The sequence below is a fragment of the Lepisosteus platostomus genome, chromosome 10 (assembly GCF_059453375.1).
Source record: "Lepisosteus platostomus isolate fLepPlt1 chromosome 10, fLepPlt1.hap1, whole genome shotgun sequence".
Lineage (NCBI taxonomy): Eukaryota > Metazoa > Chordata > Actinopteri > Semionotiformes > Lepisosteidae > Lepisosteus > Lepisosteus platostomus.
Genome location: NC_142620.1, coordinates 51,752,831 through 51,771,928, shown reverse-complemented (window position 1 = coordinate 51,771,928; position 19,098 = coordinate 51,752,831). Strand labels below are relative to the sequence as shown.

General features: G+C 46.5%; 1 long non-coding RNA gene across 1 annotated transcript; it reads right to left on the bottom strand.

Annotated features, from left to right (window-relative positions):
- Nucleotides 1-12,736: 12,736 nt before the first annotated feature.
- LOC148653972 (uncharacterized) lies at nt 12,737-14,934 on the bottom strand. Its single transcript, XR_015924893.1, has 2 exons — nt 14,812-14,934; nt 12,737-12,919 (listed from the first exon to the last, which is right to left on the bottom strand). It is a non-coding gene; the product is annotated as an uncharacterized LOC148653972 (long non-coding RNA).
- Nucleotides 14,935-19,098: the final 4,164 nt, after the last annotated feature.

Here is a 19,098-nt window from a genome sequence, read left to right as displayed (position 1 = left end):
AAATCCTTGACTGTTTAACAGCAGCATTTGCTGATTTCTCTTTACTGGAGCCTCATACCTGATAGCAGAGAACCCCCCTTTCTGAACAAGCACCCCAGAGCAGATGTGTGAGGTGGAGAGAGACTGGACGTGTGTGTGTGTTTGGGGGGGGTGTCTGTGTGTGTGGTCTCTGCAAGAGATCAGTGACTGTCAAGAGACGGTGACTGAGAAGCACCTGAAGAATTCAACAAAGCAGTGTCCAGGTGGCTCGTCAGGGCTAGTTCTTCTCTTTAAAAAGCTGTGGGATCACATGTCGGACAACTTTAACCTTTGGGCCTCTAAAACACCATCATCTGTAGCGATGATGCTTTCCTTCAGTGAAAGGAAATGCAGTTTGCTGACCTGGCTCACTAGAGTGCTCTGCACGTCTGCAGGAGTGGGACATGCCCAGAAAGGCATGTCATGCTCTTGTCCCAACTGCTGCCTGGCAGACAAATTCAGTGGCCATTGTCGGGCTAATATTCAAGAGCTGTAATTAGCGTCCGGAGAGCAGGGGAGCTGAGTGCTCTCGTCTGGGGTCAAGTGCTCTGAAGTGCCGCTTCAGAAGGAAAGATCCTGAACGGGGGGCAATTCCCAGCCCCGAAGGATGATCGACCAGGGCAGCTTCTCCCTCCCAGATCCAGCTCCTGCCTTTTCCAAGATCTCCCAACAGAATCCGAATTACAAAAACATGTGAGAGTGCATAATAGGCTGCCAGTGTGCAAGACCGCTAGAGGTAATACTTTAGTCAGCACTGTGCATTGAAGGAACAGGAAAGGATCATTCAATGCTGAAAGGTAAAAAAGAGAAACACGATGTTTCAGCTGTGGAGAAGAGAAAAGGATAAACGTTGTGCTTCTTTTCTTTTCAAATGCGCACTGTTCATTCGATAGCAAGATCTCAAACAAAGGGTTTTTTTTAACAATTTTGTGGGATCGATCAAAACAGAAATTCAATCAAATGTGTTTGAGTTTCTATTGTACAACGTAAATGATCTGCACCAACATTTTTTTTTGCTTCTACTGTATACGTTTAATGAGCAATTCACACAGACAGACAGCAATAAGCCAATTTCGAGAGCTTCTGTACCATTAGCTCCGCGTAAATGATATGTCTGTGCTTTTTTCTAGTTTGTGTTTCACAAAGTTGCCATTGTGCTCCCATTTCTTTATCTCATGATCACTGGTCACCCAGACTTCATCAGGGATACTTACGACCCCTCTCTACACACAATAACCTGATTGTGTAGCACCCCCACTGCTGTGGGTCCTTATAACAGGGGTAGTTCTGGAATCCTGAGGCATAATGTTGGCATTGTACCCTGGTGACCTTAGGGACCCTGCCTTTTCTTTATAATACCCGTATAACTGAGCCCTCTCATTTGAAGTTACTTTGTCTAAGCACCGATCAATATCACTGTATTCTAAGACAATCAAGAGATTCTTTTGTGTATGAAATTACCTCAGATGTCCTTAATAAGCTTTTTCAATATTAATTTGCACTGCCATGAACAATACAATTTAAAGCTAATAGTAATGCTAATTTTACGCTACATATACTGTACATCTTTCAATTTTATTTATTTAGTCTTTATTTTAAGATGGCCGTTTTATAATTTATACATTTACATATTATGGTCATATTAGAGACAATACAGTTAACATTAAAAATGCTCATCACCTAAACATAGGTTAATACATTTTTTAAACGCTTACAATAAAATCAGTTGATTTTCCAGGGTGAAATAAATCCAGATGTTGTTCATTGATAAAGATTCAAACTATTTTTTCAAGATGAATAATTCATGAACAGCATGGGTATTTTCCGAAGGTTTAAATCTTAAGCAGTCTGGTAAAGTTGCCACTGGTACAGTATATGTGTTTATTTTCATGATCTCATGGAAAAGAACTCGTACCGTGCGGCAGAAGGGACTTACAATCAACATATCTTAAAAATAAACCGTTTGTGATGTTAACTATCTTTCTCATGACAATAACCGTGCTGCTCATGGCTTAACCGTCCCAGATGTGAATGAACCAAGCTGTTGATGAACTGTGCAGCCATGAGAAGGACATGTAAACAGCGCACAGAAGGAAATCTAATTCAGTATCCAAGAGCTGCGAGGCACCGACTCTAGCCGGTACACTGCCCCAAGCTGACCATGTTGTTTGTGAATTATCCATACTGCATGAAACTTAACTACAGGGTTGAGACATTCACGAGTGATTCTCATGAATGCCTTTTCTGCAGATGGTCAGGATCCACTCAGAGTCATCTGTGAAGTGCACAGGAACCCTGCCCAAACCAGGAAATGAAGTACTGTCAGGCAAGCTGGAAGAAGACTCGCCAATTTTCAGTTTGTTGCCTCTTTTATGGATCCAGCTCTGAGACAATGTTCAAGCCCTACATGCCTACTGACAGGAGTTACAGGGTTTCCCTGCGTTTTCTCCAGCCTGATGCTATGCCAGAGAGGTGTGGGCACGCAGTCCCACCTTACTGCAGAAACTTCCAGCTGTGTTTTTTCTTAATTCTGTTTGTGTACAGCTGATGGGAAGTTGTGTAAGTGCAACAATGCCTTCCCAGGGACTTGTAGCTTGAAATGGCAGAATGGAGGAAAATGTGAAACAGATGGGAATATGCGAGCCCAATTAAAGTGTCTGTTTCTGACCGTGCAATATTGAGCCAGGCCTGATCTGTGGTTTCAGGACACTGAGGTAGGAAGACAGTAGACACCAATGGTTCCATATGGTACTCCAGTAGTCTGCCTGTTAGCCTGTTTAATATAAACCTTCAGCCTGGTATAAAAGGTGAAGGTGAGCTACAGAAGATGAGCTTGGCTCTGTTTATCACGAGCATTTTAGATCTGAGACATGGGGAAACTCCTTCACTGGAATTTCTGAATCAGAGAGATCACACAAAACAAGCATATCTGATGTCTGCTGTGAAGTAAGCTCTTCTGTCTATTTTTGTAAAAAACACTTAAAACCATTTTAAGTTCACTTCCGCGGAAGACCAAACCTCGCAGTTGACAAGTGGAAAAGAAAGCTATGGACTGTAAGAGGCAGTACAGTAATGCTAAGCTTAGCACTGTTTTAAATTCTCGGAATTCAGGATTTCTTTTTTGTATTAAACTAGTGGTGGTGTGAAGAGCTCTAGAAATCTGGACTGATTCGCTGCGGAACAAAAGACTGACATTCAGCCACACATTGCTTTTATTACCAGGGGAGTCTGACCAGATGAAGCGCTAAGCCTGATCTAGTGTTAATATAATAATTCATCTGTTGTTTAAAAGAACTAGCATGTGAACCACACATTAACAGCTACTGCTACAGAGTAACTGCCACAGGACCAGGGTTTTACATCTCCGGCGAGGGAAGGCGAAAAACGAGTTACTACAAAGTAACTATACTGCTGATTATGTTACTAATAAACTGTGAATTTGACAATTTCTGATATCACTGATATCACATTGAGCATTTCACTGGTGCTACTGAGGACCTGTGCTGTCAGAGGTATAAGTCTGAGGTGAGACAGGCTGTACTGGGAGCTCGGACAGCTTGTGTGTAATTAGCATCTGCAAAAGCCAATTATTAGAAAGCTGCGCAGGATAAGACAGTAATTACAAGAAAGAACGAAGTGGAATGTTGTGTGACAGAGTACACTGAGGCCAGGGTTAACACTTTCTGCGAGCAGTGCTGTGAAGTCTTTCCAGGGCTTTATCTATGCCAGAGAAGAGTCTTGTCAGAGGGACAGTAATAAAAACATTCCCAGGAAACAGGACCCCCCCTCTTAGCCAAGAACACATTGGGGTCATCAGGTCAAACATGCGAAAATAAATAATGGGGGATTCTGCTCTCCACACGGAGAGACCATCCCTGACCCCGTCCTGGGTATCTGTGGGCAGAGCACAAGCCTGTCACTCATGGGCACACTGACTGATCATTCCTGTCTCACTCTTCAGCATTACTGTCTCTCTCTCACTATTCTGCACATCTTCCTCCTTGCAGACTGTTCAGAGTGAGGAGATGACTGAAGAACAGCTAGGAAATGTTCAAAACAGCTAATTAAGCACATTCAGTGCATGCCTAATAAACACTCAGCACTGCTGCAGTGAAAAAGGATACTGTCACATGCATGCCATCCAGTACAGACCCTGCTGTGACCCACCTTCCAGGCCAGCTGAGCCTTCTGACAGGACAGTAACCGGACTGCCTGGTGAGATCAGGCGACCTGGGTCTGACTCCCAGCTCATGGATATCTCGCCAATTAGACTCAGTCTGACCTCAGTGGAAAAGTATGAGAGTTAGCAAACACTGTTAAACTACTCTGCTCTGTTAAATTACTACTGGCAGCACAAGACCACCAGAGTAAAAGTAGCACATCAAAATTGAAATATATGCATCTTTAATATAAAAAGCCTTACAAATTTGCAGAGGCCAGCTGGACCGATTGTACCAGCTCTAATTTCTGTTTTCAGGATACCCCTGGGTCGTGGTATTGTTTGCAGAGCACATTCACAAACCAATATGAGGCAGCCCGTCAGAAGATGAGGAACAGACAGCTCCCCGAGGAGAAAGGAGCGTGGACCACTTACAGTGAGGGTGTGACAGGCACCCCGGGGCTTTCAAAATCGCTTCGCAAGACACGTGACAATTCGAGAGCTCCACAAACTCATTCCGAAAAGGACAGCCCGATGAAATGGCTCACCGAACCCAAGGCAGCCGTTGTCTGCAGCCAGTTAGAAAACAAGGCAAAGGGAGCGCAGGGGTCTGGTGTAGGAAGACCTCCGCAGCAACCACATGTAAAAACCAGAGGAGCCGCCACTCTCTGTGGACTTCACACTGAACACATCGCAGCACACATCCCTCCAAGAGCGAGACCAGCTGTGAAATACTTCATCTGAGACGAGCAGTTGTTTTGGGTTTTAAAGGTCACTCCTGCACATTGACACTGTCTCGGGCCCGCGTTTACTTGCTCCAACGGTAGCCTTCAAGGTTGTGTTACATTGGCGATGCGACGTGTCTTCACATCCCTCCATCCTGTGTATCTATGCAATGCCATCACATTAGTCACTACTGGACTGAAGTCCTCCCTGCCCGAAGGAGCTGTCCCAAAGGGAGGTGTCAGAAGAATGAGGAATACTGCTAAATGAGTTTCAAACATGCCACTTTCCCAGCACGGCAATAACCCTCCCTCTCTCTCCTAAGACGCATGCACGCATTTTTAGCATTAGAGGAGGCCCTAGGATTAAACTCGTCATTCTCCAGTACGTCTTCGGCTCTGAGAAGGACCAGGGCTGAGGTTCCTGGGGAGGTGCAGTCTAGTATTACCTTTTCAAAGAAAATAAGAAAAAAAATATTTCTTCCCCCCCCCAGACTTCCACGGTCTGACAGCGGGCTGTGGCTGGGTTTGGGGATGGGAAACAGGCTTGGCGTGTTCTGAGGATTTCTCCCATGGAAACTCTTCACAGAGGGTAAGAGAGTAGGTTAGGGGGCCCAGAGAGAGAGAGACTGAGGATGGGAGGGAGAGAAAGGAGAGAGAGTGGTAGGTAGGGAGAGAGGGAAAGATGGCCGAGAGACACAGAGAACAGACAGACCGACAGAGAGTGAGAGAGACGCCCCCGTGGAGACCGAAAAGTGAGAGAAGGGGGCCCGGAGTGCAAGAGACAGAGAGGGAAAGGGCGAAGGGTCGGGATTCTGGGGGTTCCTGGCCAGTTTCTGGAGAAGGGGAAGAGTGGTGCATGCTGGGAAGATGTAGAAGATGTAGTATATGCACTGTGTGAGACTTCTCACAGCCCAACTCTCCAAGGTATGCAGCTGGCCTGGCCAAGAGAAGGCCATCCCTCAACCCTGACAGGGCTCTTTGCTGACCGATCAGGTCCAGAGAGGATGCTCTTGGCTGGGCTTGGACAGAGCAGGGTGTGCCAACTCAAAAAGCAGTGAGACTAAGAATTCCGTTTAATGTAAACCATGCAAACCTCCTTTAAAAGCTACATTCTTGCTGTGAACAGTTATCTGGGGGAAAGGTTTGAATCTGGGCTCGCTGCCAGGATCAGTGAGAACAATCTGTCAGTCAGAATGAATTAATAGAGAGGTGACTGCAAGTCTCTCTTTCCAGATCTTACAAGGAACACAATCCGCATTAGCAGCGGAAATTAATGTTTCATCACTAGTTTCATAAAATCATTAACTTTTAGAAAAATGCTGATAACGCTTCAGAATAGAAACCACTCACTCACTCACAGAAACATAGCTTGTTCAGTGCAAGTAAATGCCTATTCAATTATACATAAAACTCACGTGCTGTGTTACTCAGTTATTAATGACAACAACTATTAAGCACCTAACCAAGAGTCATGAAGCTGTTATGCACGATGTGTTAGATGCTCGCGTGCCAGACTTATAGAACTGAGTTGCCTAGTGGTGTGGGATTTGGCACAGCTGCCCTGGGGTTCTGGATTCAATTCCAGGCTGGGGCACCTTCTGTGTGAGCATGTACACTCTCCACACTTTTATTCTTGGCTCTGAAATGTCCCACCCGGAGTTTGGTCCCTCGTCCCCTCTGGCTAACTGAACCTGGCTTGTATTAAGGGTGATCGCACAGGCCAGACACTGGATAGAAAGAGTCTTTAATTACAGCACCACAATAATAAATCTGGAGAGTCAAATGCTCCCGCCCTCTTTCAGCTCTAAACTGCTGATGTGCTTCCATTTATAGAGACGCTGGCCTGGAAAGACTATGTTTAGGACTTTTCATTAAAATGTATCTTAACTTTCTACCTGGAGGCAGTCGTAAAAGAAAAGCTGCCTGGACTAAAACTCAGTGAGGAAACTCCCCAGATTTGCGCACCCCCAAAATCTTAAGAGCCATTTAGCTGGGACCCTCAGTACAGAGATGGTTGTAAAAAACCTCACCTCACAAAGTCTCTGTGAGGACAGGGAGAATGGCCCCTTCACAGTGGGATCTAGAAACGTGTTCTGTGCACACTGCGTGCAATTCACAGTTTCAGGGGCGCTATGTTTGTAGAATCCTGCCTTGATTTCTCTTGGAAATCAGGAAATCTCTTGGAAATAAGATCCTAAGGAATGGTAAGGAGATGTACTGTATGTTTGAAGTTGTTGGGAGCTGATTGCCTTTGTTGCACCTGAGCATAGGGGCTACAGATTCATGTGTAAATCCATTATAACCCATCATTTATTATTCATGAAGAGACCATTAATGCAATTAACAGCCTATGTTAATAAAAACTGTAATAGTAACTATGTTTTGCAAATGGCTGCTTGCATGGTTATTGATTGAAGTCAGATGTATATTAATCCACCCTGAATGGTTCACTGTTGGTTATGCAAGTGTGATTCGTACCCTCTAAATGTTTTTCTTGGAACAAAAAGCGGCCAGAAAGACAAAATCGAAACCATTCACTGCTGCCACATCAGCCCAAGTAGCTCTGTATCCCCCACATGCTGATGGTGAACTAGTGAGCACGATAAGCGTTCCTGACCCTGGCCTTTTTAAAATATAAGAACGTTTATTTTGAGGAGCAGAGGGATGAGTTCCTTGGATCAATTAGTCGTTGGCAACCAAACGTTAGTGAAGCTGAACGGCCTCCTGCCTTTTGTAATTAATATGTAATTACAAATTAGGCTGTGTAGGTCACTAGATTGTGCTGAGCAGACTTAACAGACTTTTCCACACATTAAAATTATAATACAAAAACAATAACCTGAAATCGGAAGTAAAACACAGCCAATCCCTACAGTCTGATCCTAATTTAGCATAATCATTTCCATTTTCAGGAATATGCCTGGCTATTATTAATATTACCTTCTCAATGATTCTATGGTTCATAGTTTAATCAACACAATCCTTTACGTTATTAAAGGCATTATCATTTCCAGAACTTGCGGATTATCTTTCATTGTTTTCTCATCATAACTATGTGAAAATCTGGTTGCGATTTGTGGCAAAAACACAAATATAATCGGATTCATTCACGAAGTTGTCACATTTGCAAGAGTCACAGAATTACCTTTCACGTCATGGCACACTCTGGGCTCAAGACGTGTTTAACTCATTTAGAGGTTTTCCGATCTAATAAAACACAGAGTCCCTGCTGGCTTAGAAAAAGAAACAGTGTGAACACAACACCTTTCTATCTGCTCTGGGGTTTGCTAATACAAACCAGGACACAATTCTTTCAAATTCTACATTCATCTTTGTGAAACAATTGGAGAGAAATTATCATGGGCTATTCCTTCTGTAAAGCATCTCTAAGGAAGTCCATGCAAAGTCCGAGCAGGGTAAACTCTGGACACGGTGATTACCAAATTATGTCCTGCCCGTGATTGATCATCTTAAATTTGATGGCACGATAGAGCAATTGGACACCCATGTGCCCCATTTTTGCAATGATGCAAATACCCAGGCCACTATAAGCAGGCTCTGAACAGAAAAGGCACTATGCACAGACACCAGTGCATCAAATGCAGCAGACACAAACACATCCTTTTCTGCTAATTTGGCCTTGTGCAATCAGGCATATATAGTATGGATACGATGTATATCAGGGTCTTTGGGCCCTCTACAGGGACTAAAGCAGAAATCCCTATTCCCTGAGCTCAGATCTGGGGCAGGGAAATGGACAAAAGCAAGTGGTAGGACTTGGAGGGACTCTTTCATTGAGCAAATTCGGCCCCATCGTCCACTTGCACTGACTGCTAATGGACAAACCACCTGATTTAGGAAGTTCTCATCTGATGCAAGTTTGATGATTTGTTAGAGTGTGTACTAATTGCGAAATGTTTTTTGTGAAATAAAATTTTGAAAAAAATACAGTACACGGCTAATACAGTATACTGTATATGCACACTAATGTATATGTATAAATGTGTATATACAGTACATGTGTGTCTGTATATTAAAAACACAGGACACCTCTTGGGGTGGCCAGTAAAGCATCATATCACATGCTCATTGAGTAACAGCACTAAAACAGGAAATGGCTGTGTTCCAGAGTACACCCAAACAGTCAGTCAGCAAGAGCCAGATGGGCAAACTGGGGAAGAAACACAGGCCGCCGCCACGTGTTGGATCAGTTCTCTGACACAGTGCTCACAACTGATGTGATTCGTGGCAGGGGGCCTGACAAAGACGCTCAATCTGTTCTGCCAGGGATCTGCATGTAAAGTTCTTCCATTATTTGTGGAAAGACGGGGGGGGAGATTCGGGGGGGTGCTCATTTTAATATGGCTGGGCTGTGGCACCAGTCGCCTCTTTATCCGTCTCGTTGCGTCAGCTGCGCGCCCTGGGCGGACAGCCAGGGAAACAGGAAGCACGGGGGGGCCCGGCCCCGCGGACGGAGTGTGAGAACTGCACACCCGCCCGCTGATAAAGAGGGCTGTCTGTCAGTCTCTTGAGTCACTGCCCTCGTCGAACTCATTCTGATACAGGCCGAAAAACACAGGTACCGGCGGAGGAGGCTCCCCGATATCTGCCTCAGCGCAGGAGACTGGCTCTGAGGAAACCACTCTTGCCAGGAGCTAAGTGAGGCTCTGAAGAAGGAGGACGAGTCGGAGCACGAGGTGGATTCCTAAAGGTGATTTGATCGAATGTGTTCATGGAAGGTCAAGTCAGAGTCAGGTCAGTAGGGGTAAAGCCTTTTTGCAAGGCATTACTGGAACTGTACGTCATTCAGCACATGTAGCACTTTTCTCTTTCCTGAGGGTAAACACACTCATGTATCTTCCCAGGAACCACTGCAGCTCTTTTCTAAAAACCATGGAATTGCTCGTGGCCCGAAACAGGCAAGGGATCTAAACCAGCTCAAACTCCAGATGAATATTACAACTTTTTCTGTTGCTGGTGCCGAGATGCTGCTGTCGGGTCTGGAAAGAGCAAGAGACAAAAACAGAAGCGGGATTCCCGAAGGGGAGAGAGAGCAGGGAGCAGTCATCCCTGATCCCAGTTAATCAGAAACCCCTTCATGCTGGGCGTGGGGTTATCCAACGCCGAAAAAACATCTGGTCAGCCCTTCCTGCCGAAGCAAAGATATTATTATAGAAGAAAATATCAGAAGAAACACAAAGGCCTTCAAATTTTTCTTGACTTCAGTCCCTGGATCAGAAGAGGTCAAGTAACCCACATAAACATAATGTTAACGGTGTTCTAAAAAAGGTGGAAAAGAGAAACACATTCTCAACTGAAACAAAGATACACGAGTAAAGCGCTCTCTTTTCTCCGCCTGGCACTGGCATCCCATGGATTCCAGGACACACTCTAAAATGCTGCATCTTTAAGGGCTTGAATAGTTTGGCTCCTGGCTACATCTGTGAACGATCATCTGCTTGCACAGGGACCCACACGGCGTGTGCGCTCGCTGGACTCTCAGCCTTCGGAGCCCGGGCTGTCTGCTCTGCTGCTCCAAGGCATCAGCAATGATCTTCCAGCCCACAGCACACTGTGCAAGCCAGTCTTCAACCTTCCTCCTATAAACTAGCCTTCAATCCTCTTTCATTGTGTTTGGCAAGTGATGTCATGATGTCAAGGGCACTATATGAAATTAAAATTATTCTATGACATAAAAAGCTTTTGCAAACAGCTGGAGGCCATGTAGTGCATCTAACTCTTCTCTTTAGTAGCTAATGGATCCAAGCGCATCATCCAGCAACAAGATTGTCTGTCCCACACTCCCAGTGCCCTTTGTGTGAAAAGTGTTTTAAGCGCACTTCCACAAAGCTTCCAGTTGCGTCCTCTGATTCATCTTTCACTGGTGATTCTGAAGACGTCCGCCCAGTTTACTTTGGTTTTGGGGAATTTTTAACTCTTGAACTAGGACACCGGGTGACACAGTGGCACTGTGGTTAGTATGGCTGTCTAGCAGAGGGGGGCTCTGGGTTCAATTCCAGACCTGGAGAGCTATATGTGTGGAGTTAAGATGTTCTCCCTCGGTTCGAGTGGGGTTCCTCTGGGTGCTCCAGTTTCCTCCCATAATTCAACAGCTGGTAGGTTAATTGGCCTCTGGGATACCTGGCCCAAGGTACGAGTGTGCAGGTGTCTGTGTGTGTGCCCTGCGATGGACTGGTGTCCCATCCAGGGTGTACCCTGTCCTGTGCCCCAGGATAGTCTGAAGCTCCCTCGTTACCCTGGGTAGAAGAAGCACTTAAAAAACGGAGAGGTGAATTAGGACCTGTTTTGGTCTTCTCTGTTTAAGACTAGAAAATTCATTTGTATTTTTTTTCAAAATCAAGATGTTTTTTTGTTTCTGATAGTATTGGAATTTCAGTTCTGGAAGAATGAGAAGCTAAGATATTTTAAAACTGTTCAGAATTAATATTTTATTATAATTTAATATGGATTCAATAAAGCCCTAAAAGACTACCACAGATTCCTCCCTTTCTTCTCTTCTCTCCAGCTGCCTGGTTTACCTGTTTGACATTCCCAGTGTTTCCTGCTCACATTCCCAGGGGATCCACCAAAAGCCCAGGAATTTTTCATTTTGTGAAGTGATGGAACTGTGTGTAAATGGGAGTTGCACGGTCATGTGGCTGGTGGCCCCCTGGAGCTGTGAAACAGCTGGTCAGCTGCCTGCCTGCCATTACCCACAGCGTGCGGCTGGTTACAGCTCAGCCACTGTCCATCCTGTTCATCATCGCAAGGTCAAAGGTTAAATGAGCGCACGGCACGCGCCGGGCGCGTGTCTCACCCAAAGACGTCACCACTGCAAATTTCCTACAAGCGCACAGTCCAAGGGTTGTGAGCTACAAAAAGAAAAATAATAGAATAATACCATTGTGTGCTGTCATGGAAGAACAACGGCAAAGACAAAAAGGTCAACGGGGGAAAAAACTGATATTTACTGACTTTTTCATTCAGTGGGCAGGTAACACATCAGCCCAGAGGGGACAGCTCTCGGACTGGACACCTGCTACAACCCACAGGCACCATGACACCAAATGGAGTTCATGTTTGGGAGGTCAAACCCTAATCTCGCCCACTTCCGCCTGCCTACTGTACATATAAATGTCACGCTTCCTCCTGACTCAGTTCTGGGTGTCATTATTTCCTCCCTCCCTCTGCCTCATCTTCACCCCTTGTATCTGCTCCCCTGGGTGTTCCCTCCTTAGCGGAGAGGGAGGTTCTGACATGCTCCCCTCCCACTTTTAGACGATTAGCATTCTCTTCAGCCAGGTGTTCAAATTGCACCTCTTCTCTGCCTTTGTTAGGGCTTGACTGAACTATGTGAATTATCAGTAAGCCTGCAGAGGCATCGAAGTAGAACAATCATGCAGGTCCTGAACCTGAATCTGCAGGATCCAGTATGATTGTCAAAGCCTGGTTTTCTATGTCACTGACAAAGAAACTGAGCAACAGAATCAAAGACTGGCGGACAGCAGACAGCATGTTGGACTCTCCTTAACAACAGACCCTCCAAGAGACGGTTTCAAGTCTGGAACAGGAACCAAAGGACAAGAGTGGAAACTACTCTCATGCTGCCCTTATGGAAGGCTTACGTGGCGTGGGCAGTTGTGTGTGTACTTCAGAACAGTCACAAACAAGAACAGGCCATGCCATGCACACTGCCTACACCTCCAATAAGGGCAGAGTGACCACACCACTGACAGCTCGTCCCCAAACAGTGCAAGAATGATTTCATTTCAGTGCCTTATCTCAACCTTCTTTATGTTTAAAGAGAGCAGAGATGAACTGCTAAACACAAGTGTCTCGGTCACTGGGAAATGTTTAATAAAGATGTCATGAATTAGGAGCCTTAATCGGTGCCAGTGCCAGCCGGGTGTTTAATTCTGCCTGCTCTTCAGTGCCCCAGTTTCCTCCGCACAGCTGCAGTGCCCAGGACGAGCTGCAGTGGGCAGGCTCCGCAGGTTGTAAAAAAGGACACAAGCACCTGGCAAGATGTCAGAACAAAGAGACTGCAATCACCCTTTTTGTCAGGGAATGTCTAACACTGAGAGGCTGAAGTAGCTGCTTTTGTCTGGAAGAGAGCAGGTGGCGAGGGAAGATCAGAATCCCCAAAGATACTGATTGTCAACCCAAGAAACTTCTTCTGTGTATAAAATTACCTTTGGGATCCTCTGGAGAGAAAGTCATTCATTTTATCACATTGAAATAGAACTAGTAAAAGTGACAGGAAATGTGTTTAGCTGAAAGGTTGCTTGTTTTCAGACTGGAGGTTTTGAGATGCAGAATGTAAGTATATAGTGTGCCCAGCAGGAACACACACATGCAGGACTCAGCAAGGAAGCAGGGGGGTCTGATAATAACCATCAGCCTGTGGCTTGACATTCTTGATGAGCTACATGTTCAGAATATCCAGCTGCATGGAGGACAGGGCAGATAGGGATTTGATAATGTCTGAATGAGATGCCATCACAGAACTGCTAAAAGCCACGAGCAAAAGCAGGTGTTACTCGGAGACATGAGAACTACGCACATGTGAGTGTTGGATTCTCCCCTGCGTAGGATCTTATTCCAGGCAAACCCCAAATTCCCTCAGCTTTCTTTCCTTCGTTTCTGTTTTGGATTATTATGTTTGTCAGACAGGTCTGCCCAGCTCCGAAGAGCTTGCTCAGTGTATCTCAGTCCCCGTGCCCAACGCACACTCGCGCTGATCAAACGGCACTCCCGATGACTTCCTGTTGTTTACAGATGCAGCTGAGCTTGACCACATGTGGTGCGGGGGGGAGGATGAGGGGTTTTGAAGCAAGGCCAGAATAGCCCACTCAGGCTATCAGATTGGACCAGCCCAGCACAGAGAAAAAAGGAAGAAGAAGCACAAGGCAGGCAGAGCAACAATAGCCACAGAGGAGCAGGAGGGCCTGCTGGGAAGTGCATCAGCTGCTCTCCTCCCAGCACAGCCCTGCACGACTCCCTTGCTCTGCAGGCTCTGAGCTGAGATGCACAACAACTTCAGTTGCTCTTTTCTTTGCAAAAAAAATAAACACTGGTTTAACAGGGGATTTTCTTAGAAATTCCTTTTGGCAGGTGGTGTGGGGGGGACATCTTATCTATTCATTCTTGTTGTCTTTTACAGCCACTTCTTAGTTAATCTCGCTTGTAACAAAAACAGCAGCTTGTTATTTCATGAAAAAAAACGAAGGCAAACCGAGCAGACGGCTTTCAGTTCTTACACGCCCACTTCTCTGACACAGACACATCTGACATCCCAGCATGCATCTTCAAACTACATGGGATACCGACTACGCTCACCAAAGGAGAGGGTGTTAAGACCATGGGGGTGTGGTGTAAAGTATCGGCAGGGCTACACAAATCCATTACTTGGACTGATTTACCAGGCGCTCTGAGATTAACTAAGAAGTCTCTGTGTGGAGCTTCAAGTAGGTGTGTTGCTTCTTCCTGTGGACAAGTTGCCAGAGTCCTGCCATAATGAAAGATACTTCCCTTTTAAATTAAGAAGAGCTGCATTTGATTGGAAATAACTAGTAAACACAAGCATGTGTAAGAAAAAAAATCCTATCCTCTCTGGCCAAGAAAAATCAGTTTCCTTCACTGCTTCCCTGATAAATCAGTTCGGATTAATCAGTGTGTCCTCCAGCTTGACTGGAGGACACACAGACTCCCATCAGTAACACAAACACTGTATAAAACAGATATGCCACTGAAGACTGAAGTTTAGACAAGCTGAACATGTTAGGGAGAAGATCTGCAATAGACACAATACTATCACAGCTGTGAGTTAAAAAGAGACACGTGATTTGACTGTGTGAGAAGAAAACATGGAACGTTGCATGTTGTAGACCATTCATAATGCACACTCACCTGTACCCTTTGGTGTGCACACAGCTGAATCAGAGCCAGCAGTGTAAACCACACTTTGCTAAGTGCTGCACCTGCAGTCTGCTGCCTGGGCACCTGGTCCCTATTGTTGTGTCTCAGTTCTGCGACACTGTGAAGTCAAATGGCAAATGTGTTAGGGATGTCTCTGTCGCTCTGCTTGTCTGATTGACCAGTTTTCTGGGCAGGTGCTTAAATACCGATTTGCATTGTGAGAAAGATACTTGTAATCGTGCTGTCGGCTGAATGATCTTCCATTGCTCTGACTGCACCAATTGGGTATAAATCCCAAGCAGCAGTCTGTCTTTGCCCATAGACGAATTACTAGTCCCCTCTCCCCTAGGAACAGGCAGCTCCAGATACAGTCAAACAGCAGGGGCTCGACGTGTGCTAACAGGTATGAGCAATTAAGTTCACCGATGCTTTTGTTTGAGTGTTATACAACACTTTAATAAAACTCATTAAATATAAGAACCAGGAAAGCTTGGGATTGAGAGGGGGGTCAGTTGACCCAGCCAGGTCACAACACAAGTCTCAACACCTTGTTCCACACTCATTAATTTTCATTGCGGGTGGATCATACTGATTCACAACAGATGCTGAAGGAAAAAAAAATCACAGCCACATGCCTGTCACCACAACACTGCTGCAGCTGGAGACTGGAAATCTGAGCGTGCGCTGAAAGCGTCCACAGTCACCCCAACGTGTCACCCTGCTCTCGCAGGGCTTATTTCCACCCTTTTATTTTTAACACTTCTGGTTCGGTTCAGGAGAAGGGAAGTACCCACCTATCCTGCGATCCTCTCTCATTTATTTTTTTAACAGGGAAAATGAACTGTTGACCCTGGCACAAACCCTTCCCAAACTGTCCCAGTCACACACGTGGGATGTGCCGAGACGCCCCGGACGACGGACGCCGTGACGTCCGTCCGGACCCCGCATCCAGTTCCCAGTTTCCCAGTAATCCGTGTGCTCTCCTGGCCGTCGCTCAGGGGGCTGGTCCTGACGCAGGCTGAGGCGCCCCACCTTCCTCCGGATATCTCAACCCCCCGACGCCCCCCTGCCCCCTACAACCCCCTGTTGTCCTGCACACAAATTGAGCTCCAACAGCATCAGCCTCGGTCTTCCAAAGCCCCCGCCACACGTTCTTCAACAGCACAGCCTGCTAGCCCACTCGCGCTTCAGCACAAATACAGGCAGCCATCCTGCCCACTCAGAGCCTCAGGGCGGGCAGGAAACAGGCCCCATAACCCCACGAACAGAAGAGGGCAGCCATGGGGCCACTGACACAGCCGCGCAGGTGAAGGGTGTCTGGATCGGAAGTCAAAACAGCTGCCTACCTGGCTGCACAAAAAAGTCACGACATGAATGATAGAATAGAAGCAAAGCCAACTGCTTTGACAGACATTAAAGGGAGGAGCAGAACATCTCATTCTGTCAAGGCAGGTCACCACAGGCAGCTGTGTCGCCCGCAATGGGCTGGCAGAAGCTGTGACATTAATGCAAAGAAAAAATAGATTTGAAATAGGTCAATGGAAGATTAAGAATATCTAAAGAGATGGATCCATCGGGGTTATACAGTAACTGGTTCTGGAGGTCTTTCTGTCTGAAGCCTATAGACTTTCTGATGCTGTAATTGGTGGACGTATGGAATGGGACTTATGGTTGGCTGCTCATTTTCGGAAAATTGTGATTGTTTTCAATTTGATACTGGCTAGTAGCGTTATTTAGTTGTCTGACACAGAACTGGAAGGTGATTTTAAACTACCTGAAAAAAACGGGTTATTCTCACATGTATCAGTGAGAACCCGATACGTGGACTGGTTTTCCATGCCAGGGATACTGGGCTCAAACTGACCAGAGGACTGGTTTCCTCCCCCAGCAGGAGACAGCAGCTCTCCCTCAGCGGGCAGTAAGGTCCAGAGAGCTCTGGAGCGACAGGGGGAGGGAACTCAGGACCATTACATTTGGTCTCTTCTAAACTGGAAAGAATTTCCGTCTGAATAATTCATGCCTGGGAAAATGCAGCAGACAGGTTGTGTGTGAGATGGAGTGGGGGAGGAGGGGAGTTGTTTGTCTAAAACACCCTGACGTCCAAACAGGGCCCCCAAATTACTTGTTAACTGCACCATCCCACTCTCACACCCACACACACACACAACGGCTGGAGCCAAACACACAACCCAAAAGAAGCAAGCGACAGGCTGGGACTGCCCGGGAGCACCAACACGAGGGTCATCGGAGATCACTTCACCAAGAACACGCCAAACTCGACTCTGCTGCACGCCAGGCCACTGCCAGCAGGCCTATAGCAACCACATGTGTGTCTCTGTACGTTGCCTTTTTCCTCGTTTGAAAGTGGTTCTTAAAACGTTCTACAATAAAGACTCAACAGGAGCCCGGTGGGCAGGCCGGAATGCGGCCTTTGTTGGCCCGTTAATTGGGTGTTGTGCAGGCTTTTCCCCCTCCTCCTCCGGCAGGTAAAGTTTCAAGCACAGCAAACCTGCAGGATCTGTGGCCGAGATCTTTGCACCCATCTGGTTTTACCCACGGTGAAGCAACAGGGCTGCTGACTGTACATTGTAAACTTGACACGCATGGTCTCTGCAGCTCTGCGCGCTCCACAACACGCAATAATAAGACAGGGGTGGAAACTACACGTTCATTTCACTGCATTCCGTCCAGCTGTCGATTTGCAGCGTGCAGGTTCAAACAATGTACGCTCACGGGGAGGCCAAAGCAGAGAATATCTAATGCGATGCTAATCATATGCTTGTCTCTGCAAATTGACTTAAAGCGAGGCAACAAGCATAAGCATTGAAATTCAGCATCTGTTTTTGGCTCCGACGCAGAGCCTGAAGCCGGCGACTCCTGCGACTGCTCCGCAAGTCAGCGCGCGATGGGTCTCAGAAGGGGAGGTGGTGACGTCACTCCACAGCGTTCACCGCCTCGCTTGGGCCGGACGGACCGGGACATCGGAAGGGTGCTTGTGATGGAGCTCCAGGTTAGCGGCACAAAGGAGGTTTGAGAACAAGGCATCTTGTGCCACGCCGCCACGATCCTTTATTTAAAGACGCACCTTCCTTTTTTTTTTCGGTTTGAAACACAATTCGCTTCGGTTTCAAAGAGTTGTACAACATTCGAGGTCCCACGTCACGTAGTTTAAACGTAACAGAAAGATAGTGAGATGACAGACTGGGACGTGTTGAGACTCCGTGTTAAATGGTACACTAACACAGGATGGGATGTTAGGACTCTCCTTAAACAGCTGCTCATTCTCCCCTCAAAGAAATGGCAGCATTACGTTCTTATTGGAGATACTTCCATCACCTGTGCTATAGCTGTTTGTTTTTTACAGTTAATAATCTGACAGATGCCCCTTTTTAGCTTTTAGCGGCAAGGCATCAAACGGAAACGACCTTTCCTCAGACAGAAGCCAGGAACAGAGACCTGCACACCAGTGTGAGAAGCGTTTCACGGTGCTCTTTCGTTAAGAACCCGGGAGTGGTGATTCTTAATGGATCAGTTACTTAAACCGTATCAGAATGTCCTGTGACACTCGGGTTCAATTACCTGCGAGTATGAACAGTGCAGCCGGACGTCCGAGCAGTTTGCCGGGCCGGCATTAAGGCGCAGATCATTTCTCCTCCACGGTACCCCCCGGAGCGCGCTCTCTCTGCGCGCGTCCTTCTATTAAAACCGCAGCTGTGGAAAGAACACCCTCCAACGAGACCTGGACGAGAGCTACCGGACACAACCCCTCATAACCACATAACGCTGTGCCATTATATTTAACACATCACTTGCATCGACTGCAGTGCGATAAAAGTAAAACAACAAAACGCTACAAACAATGAATAAGACGTGAAAAAATGAACCTATCTGTAGATGAAATGTGTGCACTGAATTAACAGGCACTGCTGGGGATGATATTTCAACGTAAGATTTTAGTTCCAGAAACCGCTCCGCGAATCACAATTAGCGGGATCTTTCTCTTGAGTCCTGTATACATTCACTAGTTTATCATCCGGCGGCCGCAGGCTCGTGTCCTGGTCTGTGCTCCCGTGCACAATCGTCAGCACCAGGCGTCCGTCGCGGGCAGCCATTTTCATCAAGCCTGCCGGCCACGCGCTCTGCCGTGCGTCACGCAGGACCTGCACGAGGCCACATTTCTCCCTTTCCTTCCTCTGGTCCTTTCCATCTTACCGGCGAGCGGTTCATTCATGTATGATGGCCAGATAAGCTGAGCTGAAGTCCCTGCATCGATGGGTG